Raw genomic sequence first — 12,295 nt, forward strand, 5'->3', positions numbered from 1 at the left:
CATAGATCAGAAATTGGAATTGACTAAATTTTTTTTCCAGATTGATTAACTTTTCGAGATCTACAAATTGATAAAACGAAAATGGTCATTTGGAAATTTAAGATCGAAGTTGTGGTTGATTTGAGATTTTCGTTAAAAAAAACCCTATAAAAAGTCAGTCGACCGTTTTTTTTTTCAAATCGTAGATTATGACGAGATAATTATTTTAGAAAAAAATCGGCCTATTCTGAATTCCGGTCTATGAGTTATGCGCAATTGAGTTTTTTTTAGTGACAAAAGGGTATGTTGTGCATGAAAATTAAACATGGAGGATATTATGTACACAAACTTAAAAAGTTGGGAACCACGTGAAAAATGGCAAAATTCGAGGGTACCACGTGAATTTTCCGTATAAACAATTAACAACCACATAAATACAAGTTGAGTAGGATAATCCCTACCTTTTCGAAAATCCAATTAAAGCAATCTGAACAATAAAGCAGGCGAATACGATCACAAATCCTTCACAAATCCGTCACCTACATAAAATAATAATAATAATATACAAAATTACTAACTATTCGAATTACAAGATAATATATAATTAATTAACTAATCCCGACTCGATACTACCCAATTACTAATCTATCAATACAATAACGATTAAGCCAAAAATCTACACCAAAATCACCCAAACTCACCCTCAAACCGCACGGTCAAAACCTCAGTCAAGGTGGTCAATGCCTGGTCAACGCCAGTCAACAGTGTGGTCAAGGGTGGTCAACGGTCCACGGTGGTCAAGGGTCAAACTTACATATGTAAACAATTGATTAAAGCGGTATTAGAAACTTACGGTAGATGAAAGATGAAAATGCTTCTTTTCTCTCTAGTCTTCTTCTCTTCCTCTCTATGTTTTTTGTTTTGTAATCTCTCTGTTACTACTAAGAGAATAAAAACTCTTCGTAGTTTTTTCGCCTAATTGTACTGGGATTTCTTTCATGCTAAACTAATAAAAGTGGGCCTTATTTGAATTACTTTCATAAGTTAAATATAATCACCGCGTGAAGTAATTATTCCTTAATGATTGGTGTTTCTACAATGTAAATATTACGTTACTTATAAGGAATAATTTTTTAATAATTATCCAAAAATTTTTGCCATAAACTATTGGTGCAAATTTGATTCTAATTACAATTACAATTTGATTTAACATATGGACTCCACACTTTACAGATTTTTTTTTTTAATTTTTTTTCAGGTTTTAATGAGGGGCAAGTCTCGAAAAATTAACTACTTGCACACTTTACAAAATTTTAAGGAAACAAATACAATTTTAATAAGGAAACAATAATTTTCATAAGCTAATCATGTGAAACCTTTGGATATTCCAATGCAAATCTGCAATAGAAAAAGGGTTATTATTCTTAATAATGGACATATATTAATACATAATATACAAGGAAATTTTATATTTTTTTATATGAGGCAAATTTTAATAATATCTATTTCCACTTTCATTTTAATTAATCGGGTTTGAGAGTGTTTTTAAGTTAAGACGGTCTTAAATTAGAAATGTTAATTTGTTGTATGTAGTCTCTTCATCTCAGTAATTTATTTACCTTTTTTTAAATTATTTGTGACATGTTTTATAATCAAAGCTAAAAAAGCAAATGAGACGAAAGAAGTATGTTGTAACATTTCTGAAATGTTTTTGTAAGGCCTTTTAATATAAATACTAGTTGTTTCTCCGCGCGCGGTGCGCGCGGAGATCCAAGACGCGTTTCCATTTTTGTGGCAGCAAATCTGTTTATGGCGTAGACTTTGCGGGAATTACTGAATGTATGTTGCTGTAGTTGCATTTTGTTCTAGAGTAGAAGCTTTCCTTTTTACGTGTAATGTTCAATGTAGCTGTCCTAATCAGACCGGCATAATTACCAGAAATTAATAGATATCTTATAAGCACGAGTATTCTGAATGTTAGAGTCTTACTAAACTCGCTTACGCTTAAGTAGTTCCGTCTGTTAGAGAGTCGAACTAAATTCTGAAACAGCAGTACAACTAAATTAAGGATAGGATAAGGATGTTACGAATAATATGTTAAAGGTGCGCGAAATGATAAAGAAGAACTACTGCCACAGACAGCAGATCTAATGCGCAAGCAATTCTGAACTGTGAAACATAATTATAGCAGGCTATTAACTCGCACTTATTGACGGATGACATGTTTAGGGACGCGAAATGCATAGTTTAAATGTGATGACAACAATAGTACGAATTAATATCTTAAAGTTGGAGATTAATGCAACTGTAGATGCAAACTTGGTCCTTATCAGCGAGTTGCCTTCCTTGTTTCCGCAATATGTAAGGGACCTTCTTACACATTGGTGTGCAGGGAAAGTACTCTGCATCCTTTTTTGTTGCCACCCATAGATATGGTCCATGTCTTGGTTTGTACTCAGCAAAGTAATCTTGTCTGCTACGTCCTACTGTGGACAGCGGGCCGCCCACGGGGGCGCTTGGGACGAGGGGAGCTCGGAAACAACAAGCGTTTGCATTTTGTAAGGAGTCGCCACCAATTTTTATGGGAAATTGGAACCGTTCGAATACCTCATGTCATGTCAAGACATAAAGTAGTGACATGAACACTAAGCAATCGTTACCCTTAGCATTCTATGTCTAGAATGACTCTCGTGGATGCCAATGAACACGGGTGCTCACGGAGATCTGGAGTAAGGGGTGAGGGTACGTATTAGGAAGCTCTTTTGATCGAACACCTAATCCCGCCCGCCTCGATAGCGGCCTCTACTAATGATTAGGGGAGTTATTCGTACTTGATATATTGTCGGCTATATGCATGCAATGCAACATCCATTGATTAATCCTAACATGTGAGAATTAGCTAAGTCGGTTGACAATTAGTTAGCATACAATTGGGTCGAAATTGGGATTAATGTTCATTTACATGTGAAAGCACACAAACAATAGGATGAATACAATAAAAGAAAATTACATTAAAGGAAATTACATTAATTACAACGGATTAGGCGATTTATGTCGAAAATACCTTTAAAACGGATAATTTGAGAAAAAGGAATAAGTGAATAAATTAGAAAGAAATACGAATAAGTCAGAAGGTGATAATACAGGTATTAGTTAATTAATACGTAAACTAATTAAACTACGTCAAGGCAGAAAAGGAGTTCGGGGGATTTAACTCATCTCGAACAAAGCAGCAGAGACACTGCGCCCTTTGGAAGAGCGCGCAGCGATTCTTTGCGTCTGTTTTCAAGGGTGAGTTCTGGCTGTGAAGCCGGAACTGCAAACCGTTAATGTCAATTGCTAAATTTAATGATGGATTAAAATAATTAGTCGGATGAAAGTGATTTAATGAATTATTTACATATGAATGGGTCAATAAAACAGTAAAACATGGAATTTAGACGGATTAAGCGGATTAATCATGTGAAGGGTCGATGTTAATGAATGGGATTAATTAAACTAACATGAATAAAACAAACTAAACAATTAATTAGACTAAACATGACGAATGATGACGAACATGGATGCAAATATATCAATGACGAATCTTTAAACTCAACATGAACAAATTGAATCTCTAAAATCGGGTTTGAATATTAATGACGAAAAACCCGTAAATATTGATTATTTAGGATTTAAGTCGGAACAATTAAACATGTGAATGAATTATATACGATATACATATGAATTATATGCTAATATGATGGATTAATAACAAACAAACGAAACAAACAAAAATAATTGACGAATAACAGAAGACGAAGGAAGAAGAAAGGAAGCAGGAACTGCGGCAGCCTCACGAAGAGGCGCAGCAGGTACTGCGCTCCTTCGAAGAGGCGCGCAGCGATTCTGCGCGTCCTTTTCTTCTTCGTCTGTCTCACCGGAAACCGTAAAAAAGGGGTTTTAAAGACGGTTTTAGAAATCGGTTTTAATGATGTTTTCGACATAAATCTTACAATGGTGATACGATAAAGTAAAATACAATAAATAAAAGGAATTATACACCCTCAGACTTACATGTTGATGGAACGAGAAGAACTAAGAAAATCGATTAGTGATGCTCGACGCGAATGCAAGGAAAGAGTGCCCTCGTGAGAGGAAAACGATTTAACAAGTTGATTAATTAGATTGATTAAGTGTAGTGGTCAAATTGGTCGGTCATGCAACGGAAAGGCTGGTACCCGGAAAGATCCGAGCTTACGTGGTCGAAGGTTCAAGCACGTAGGCGCCAATTAGTAAGAACGAAGTCTAGAATGCAAAGGGAGAAGAGAAGGGCGGACACTCGCGTGAGAAATATGAGGAACGAAAGCTCCTATTTATACTAATCACGCGGAGGAATAGGGTTTCGGAGACTCTTTGGAAGTGAATCTCGGAAAGATATAAAAAAGATACGTAAATCATGCAAAGAAGGGCCTGGGAAGAGGCGCAGCGAGCCATCGCGTCTCTTGGAAGAGGCGCAAAGACTGGGTCTTTGCGTCTATTCCCGTGGAGGTTTCCTCCTGTTTAAGAAAGATTTCCGTGTTTAAGTTATGGTAGGACGGATTTAATTCGATTATCTTTTGAATATTACGGGATATTATTTGCCAAAAGATAAAATTTGAGAAATATGGAATAGAAATATCCGGAACATTCCGAACATTCGACTCGGGATTTAACGATTATCGAAAATGGAGACGGTTTTTGACCCGGACTCGAATGTACTCTAATTATCGCCAAAACGACCGTATCGGCACGTAGATGACAACTAAGAGGTTGACATTAATTTTTGAGCAATCACTTGACGATAATCTTACGAACTGTCACTAATCGTTCCGCGAATCAAACATGCGGCCCAATCATCACCGGGTGGTTTGCGAGGGGTGCAGAAACGAGGTGTCTACAGAGCCCCCACTTTGACTGAGGCTTGGACAAGGCGAAAGTCAAAGTATAGCCATCAGGTCAATCAAGATTACAACTCGACGACGACTATGGCGACGCGAGGCGGCTCAAGGGGTCCGAGCCAAGGACCTGTCGTCGGGAACATTTTAGAGTCCGTCGACTATCGGGGAGGGTCGTTTAAAGTCCATTAGACTACGTAAGGAAGCTCGCTTGACCATAAGAAGAGATCATACCGAGACACCCGGGTGAAGCGGGATCAAGACGCTTCGAAAGAAAAAAAAAATCATTGGTCCGAAGATAACTCGGTGTCGAAGGCATTAGGAGGTCACAGGGAACTTTGGTCGAACTCTGCGGGGAACAAGAGATATATAACAAAAAATAACAGCAGGACGTCGGTAGAAACTCTGGGAAGTCTCGCTTGCGTCGGTCTCAAGCGAACTTTGGCGAAATTTAGAGGTCGAAGTTGAATTTGCTTGCGTCGGTCTCAAGCGAACTCTTGTTGGGGAATACACTGATGATTTCGGCGGGAATCTGCTTGTCTCTGTCCTCAAGCAAACTCTCGTTGGGTGATTATTTTGACGATTAGGGGCATCTTGATCGTCATGGGAGAAACTTCAAGTGAGCAGTACTGCAAAATACCACTGCGCCGAAACAAAATGAGCAATACTGCAAAATACTGCTGCGAGGGATAAAATGAATTTGGACGATATCGCAAAATATTGTCGCTACTGGATAAAATGTGGGCCGGAACGAAGAAATCGTCGAAACGGACCAAAATGATACAAATGTCATCGAGGAAGAGGCGCACCAAAGATGGGCCCACAAATAACGAACTCACAACGAATTTTCGAAAATTCGTAAGGAGGGAACAAAAGGAATAGGCGCAAAGCAAGAGCGTCTCTTGGAAAGAGGCGCGCCCGCCGCGTCCTTTCCCCATTTTGACAATTCTCGCGTAAAAACGCGAAATCGAAGGGTTTTAATTCATTATTTCGAAACACGGATCCTTCAATTTCTCTCTCAAATCTTCACCATTTCCGTCAAGGTTGGATTCAAAAGCTTGCTTGAAATATGACTAATCGAGGTATGTGTTTTAATCTTGCATTAATCATCCGTATTTGTCGAATTTTGAGTCGCAAACATTAGGGTTTTCGACCCATTTACTCGAAAATTTGGGGCTTTTCCCCCAAATGGATTTGCTTTGCCAAATTGATGCTAGAAATGGATAGTAGGCAATGTTAGGAACATAACCATGTATTCACTTTGAATTTTCATCGAGTTTTGAGCCCTTGAGCGAATTTTGAGACAGTTTCACAAACTAGATCGAAAATAGCTTCAAAACGGCCTTAGGATTGCCCATTCGTGATGAAATTTGATATTTGGGACCCTTGGGTGATGGGTAAACTTCCTGTCATCTCGGAATTTTGGTTTGTGACAACTTTTGCAGGGCACCTTTCTAGGGCATAACCGCCATTATAGCGAAATGCTGCCGAATTTTCGACTCGAATTCGGAACTAGGCTTTGACTTTGACTTGACTTGACCCAATTTGTCACATGAGTGATTGAGTTGGTGAGAACATGGCCAAGGATGGCCAGAAAGGATAGCTTCCTGTGGCTCCGGAGGCTCGAAAACTTCTTAATCAAAGGCTCGCCGTCACGTGACGCGGCCTAAACTTGTTTTAATGTTGCAGGTGATGATGCTTCCACTTCCGGGAGGACTCCCATGGAGGTTGACGCCAGTACGGTTGAGGAGGCTTTGGAGCGAGGCTTTCACCGACGCGGTGATGGTCGCTGCAGACGAGGTTCCCGAGGAGGAGGTCGCCGAGGAGGAGGAGATTCCGCGACGGGCCCACCTCGGACGAGGGGGTCGTCAGCCGAGAGGAGCTCCCACGTGGGCCGAGACGGGAGAGTAGGCACCTTGTGTGGGCTGCAGAGGGTCACTTGTCCCACAGACGGTGAAGAGCTTGGTAAATAGGAATTCCCTAACTCATTACTTATCCCTTCTTTTTTTTTTTTTTTCTCAAATTTCCTTCAAATTTACTTTAACTAAAGATAGCTTTATTTCGAATCATAATAGGAGGCCGGGAATATCCGGTCGTTCTCGGGGTACACGACGGCGATGGAGCACTACGAGCGGTGTTCGGAGGAGGAGAGGGCCATGATCGAGCGTGGAGCGTTCGGTCCCTCCGGTTCAGTCCGGAGGGATATCGTGAAGAGGAAGTTGCGGGCCAACCTTAGCCTGGTCCGCGCTTTCTTGGATCGATTTTGGGATACGACTTCCACGTTTCACCCGCCTTTTGGTGAGGTGGGAGTCACCTTGGAGGACTACGGCATGATTTCTCGGTGCCGTATGGGCCGAGGAGATGGTGTGGCCGGAGACCGGCATGAGAGCGGATTCGGCCGAGGCGAGGAGGTTGATCGGCCGGAACCGTCGCCGAAGGTGTTGTTGCGGTGCCGGGTTTGGTACCCAGCACCTATGTTCGAGATTACTTCGCGGGGAAGACCCCAGACGGTGGTGATCGATGGGAGGGAGACGGCTCCTCCTCCTTGTACAAATGGTGAGCAGGGGCTCGTCTGTGGCTCTGGTGGTTCTTGTCTTCGATTTACCTCGGAGACAAGGGTGAGAGGCTGTCGACGAAGCTTCTTCCATTTCTTGCTGACCTGAGCTCCCTAGGGCGTTGGGATTGGGTCACTGCTGGTTTTGCGGTCCTTATCCGCTTCATGAGGGCCATGGTTCGTCCGGAGTTGATGGAGAAGGGGACTTCTCCTGGCGCTGTCGGACCTGGGCTATTGTTGGAGGTATGAACCTTCCTTTGGACCAAAATAAATTCCTTTCTTTTATCAAAGATCGAAAGATCGTCATTGACTATTCCGTTTTACAGGCGTGGGTGTACTCTTACTTCCCGGGCCTCGCGCCCAAGAGGACGGAGCCGTTGGAGAGGGCCTATCCCGTGGTGAGGGATTGGGTCATGTGCCGGACGAAGAGCAAGCGTTCTTCTCACAATGTATACCGGCGGGATGTGAACGCCCTTCAGCTGAGCAGCGTGAGTATCCCGTTTGTATGCATTTATACTTCTTTCCCTTCATCTGATCACAGGAATGATCTCTGTCTTTATCTTGTTGCAGTGGGTGCCCAGACCTTGGGCGGAGTATGCCGAGGCACCTCCTTTTGTTGCTGAGGTCCTTCGACCTAGGAGCCCGAGTCGGCTGTTGTTGTGGACGTCGATGGGTCCGGTGTGGTACTTAGGCGAGCGTTTGGCTTGTCAGTGCTCTCGGGGCGCGTTGACGGTTCCCGTTGATCCTCCTAGGACGATGTTCAGGGAGCCTTCCGAGGCTGAGAGGGAGGCGGACTTGGCCGGCGCCAGTGGTGACGACCTCCTTCTGCCAGGTGAGGACTACTCGGCATTCCTTTACGGGAGGTTGGCGTCGGCCGTAGTGGTGAGTATCCTTTTATTTCTCTTTGATTGACTTTGGGAATTTCGATGAAAGATCACCGATTAATGAGAGTCGTTTGTCTTTGCAGGAGGTTGAGGCGGCGGGCATCGAGCCCCAAAGTGTATCCCGAGACTCTCGAGTACACCGACGCGACCGGGAGGACGACGATCTCCGAGTTGCGTGATTTTGACGTGGTGTGACGGATGCCGGCCTCGACGATCGGCAAGATCTCGATTCGGAGGGTGAGCCTCCGCTTATTCACCTTTGCGTAAGAACACATTGGATTAAACTTGTTCAATTTGCTGAGAATTTCTTTTGAAAACGCAGGTCGCGCCATCTCTGTTCGTGGCACTATGGAGGGTGGCCAACCGGTTGCGAGCTACCGCCATCGAGGCACTCGTCGGTGGTCGAGGTCGTCAGGTATGAACCTTGCTTGATCTCTTTTGACTTTTTGATTTCCAGTTTTGTTTGAATTGGTTGACATGAGCCAACTTGTTGCTGTTCTCAGGCCGATCGTGAGCTGGAGCGAGAGTTAGCTTGATCCGGGAGGAGACGGCTCGTTTGTCGAGGGAGCTCGAGTTTCGGGATGCCGAGATCGCTGCTCTTATGGCGAGGGTTGCCGAGTTGGAGGGTGCTCAGCAGTAGTTTGCGTGGTTTTTGTAGTCTTGATTTTGAACATTTTTGGATTTTGTTTGGGGCGAAGCCCCCAGTTTATTCAGACTTGGATTTGTTTGGGGTGAAGCCCCCAGTTGCACATCTGGACTTGTTTGGGGCGAAGCCCCCAGTTTGCTTGTACATTTGCTTTTTTGTTGTATATACGACGGCCTGAGTGCCTTTTCTTTCTTCGGGTTGTGTTGTTTGTACCGCAGGTTAGCTTTTGGACAAGTTTGGTAGACAACGGTTTGTACCGTCATGCTGCCGAAATTTACATAGAAAAAACACATTCATTTACATTTTTATATACACATAAGGCCTTTAATTAGTGCAAAAAAATGAGACTCGAAAAGAACGCGAAAATGCAAAAAATTTTGTCGGAAATGACCGGACGATAGGGAGGGTTACCCCCGCAAAAAAAGAAAAAAAGAAATATATAAGTTAGAAAATGAAGAAAATAGAAAGGAAATGACTAAATAAAAGTGAAAATGAAAAAAGCAAGAATTTAAAAAAGAATTAAAATGAGAACTAAATATAAAAATGGCCGAAAATGTTGACGCCGCCTCGAAATGCGCGTTCCTGGATCAAGGAAACCTGAGGCATGGTAAATTTCGCGGATTTACCAAAATAAAATCCCGTAGGAATAGGAAATTATCCGTTTATAGAATTAGGAAAGATCCAAACACGGAAATCACAGAAGTGATGCTAGGGAAGAGGCGCAGCAAGAGCTGCGTCCCTTTGAAGAGGCGCAGCAGTGCGCGCCTGTTCCTGCGTGTCGGTTCGACAGATTTTGGAAACAAAGAATTAGTATAAATAGAAGCGTCGATGAAGCTTTAAATCATACAATTCTTCCGTCTCTTCTTCGTTGATTCACATATAAAACTCCCCGTAAATTTTCAAGAGAAAATTATCATCATGAATACTCTAGAGATTCGCTTGAAGGAATGGACTAACGAGTTTTCGAATATTGAGAAACATGACATGGGTGCTTACAACCTTGGGTCTCTGTTGAGTTTGAAGCTCATTAAGGTAGTAAAGCCGTTCTTGGATGCTTGTCTTGATTATTGGGATCCAAATTATCATGTTTTCGCGTTCCCAGGAGGTGATATTTGTCCTTTCCTAGGAGGAAATTGTCGCTATTGGCGGGTGGGACCCCGAACATCTACCCGCCATCCCTTCCACTTCACAAGGGTATAAGAGTAAGTTTAGAGATTTGCTTGGACTTACTAGGCTTGAGGTAGATCGTCTTGTTACTTCGAAAGGCGTGCGGATCTTTGGATTTTATGGATCGATTCATCAACGGGCCGACCCTACTGTCTCTTATGTTGCTAGAAGGAGAGCATTTGGCTTCTGTTTGCTTCACGTTTACGTCTTTCAGGGACATGTTGATGAAGATTTGAGAGGTGATCCCCGCCTATTGGGTCTTGTTGAGCAAATGGAGTCGCGCAGAGCCCACTTGCTTGTGCTTAGGGAGATTATCTTGGGCTTGGATAATAGGAAATCCAATCGCGATCTTCCATTCTTGGGGAGTCCCGTCATCTTACAGGTAAAAGACACCCCTTTTTTTTTTTTTTTTTTTTTTTTTTTTTTTTTTTTTTTTTTTTGGGTGTCTAATACCTGTTTTGGTAGGTTTGGCTTATGGAACGGCTCCGATTGCTCGAGCCCCCAGTTCATGCACTTTCCTATCATGCCCGTATGATTTCGATGAGGACGAGGTTGTACATGGTGGACTTCACCCGGTCTCGTGACTATTGGAAGAACAAGTCAAGAATGACGATGGCCCTTTGATTAGGTGGATTGTACCGTGGTGGCATCTCAAGTCTGTCACTGGAGTGTCTTCTTTGGATCCTACTAGGTCCGTGCGCATCCCTGGATTGGAGTTTATGGTATGCATCTTTCCTGAGAGATTGATGAGGCAAGTCGGGTTGAAGCAGATGATTCCCAGGCTTGACACCGTTCAGATCGCCATGGCATTGACTACCGAGAGCCGAAGAGAGTGGGCTGTGAAGTGGGCCCAAAGAAACATGTGGTTCCTGAGTTTCTCCTCCAATGCCTTGTGGGTGTCGGATTCTTATCTGAGATGGAGGAAGGCCGCAACTTCGGAAGAGCGCGAAAGACTGAGGAAGCGTGAGCCCGTTGACTACAAGGTGCGCGAAGGAGAGAAAGAGAAGGAGAAGCATCTGACCGAAGGAGAAGAAGAAGCCGGCTTTCAAGTCATTCATCCTTCGAAGAAATCGAAGACTACTCCTGTCGCAGAGACGGTGGTTGGCAAGAATGGGAGAGTCAGGCCTCGAGAAAGACCGTTGGTGATTAGGTCTGAAGTGGTGCAAGAGCGCCCGGCTCGAGGTCGTGACCAGAAATATGACAAGAACGACAAGGGCAAGGGAAAGATGGAGGAATAGCCCAAGTCTTATTTATTATTTGATTATTATTATTATTGTTGTAATAAAAGGAGGGATTTTTAGAATCCTAGCCTAGTCTACTTTTAATAATTGCCGTATTATTATTACTAGAAATTGAATGAAATAAAAAGGTTAAGTGGTTATGAAACCGTTGTTATTTTCTTTAATTATTCTTGTCGAATTTCAAATGCAATGCAAATGTCCTTCTATTTACATTTTAAATAAAATGGTGGGTTGAATCCCGTGAAGGATTGCCTACGTATTCACTTAAAAAAGCGAAATCAAACCCTTGCGCGTAGTTCGAGTAAATGTAAAAGAATAATTGTTCGAAGCAAGAGCTTGTAATGAACATAGAAAATAAGCATGAGCTTTTGCTTACTCGGGAGGTGCGAATTTAGTTCGTTTGATGATATGAGGATGACAAGTTTGCCAAGATGCAAGAGCACAGTGACATTCAGATGGGCCAGGGGCCGTTTATTTAGTGCCGCAAGAGCGACACGCGGGTTTACGCGAGGCGCGTTTCTGTTCTATCCTAGGCATAGTACCGTTTCAGTTGGTCGAGATTTGTGGGGTTTGAGAACTCATTCCCATCTAGGTCTGTGATTCTAACCGCACCCCCTGGGAGTATTGATTTGACTAGATATGGTCCGGCCCAGTTAGGTTTGAATTTTCCCCTTGGGTCGACAGGTAAAAGAGCTCTGACCGATTTGAGAACTAAATCTCCTTCTTTGATGTTTCTTGGCCTAACCCTTTTGTTGAAAGCTCGTTTGATACGTGCTTGATATGTTTGGACATTATGTAAGGCACGAAGCCTACGTTCATCCAGGAGGATGAGTTCTTCATACCTATCCCTCTTCCAATCGGCTTCGTGGATCGACTTTCGAGTAGAATACGCAAGGATGGTATTTCTA

Source organism: Silene latifolia, chromosome 11, assembly GCF_048544455.1.
Source record: "Silene latifolia isolate original U9 population chromosome 11, ASM4854445v1, whole genome shotgun sequence".
In the NCBI taxonomy this organism is placed as follows: Eukaryota; Viridiplantae; Streptophyta; class Magnoliopsida; order Caryophyllales; family Caryophyllaceae; genus Silene; species Silene latifolia.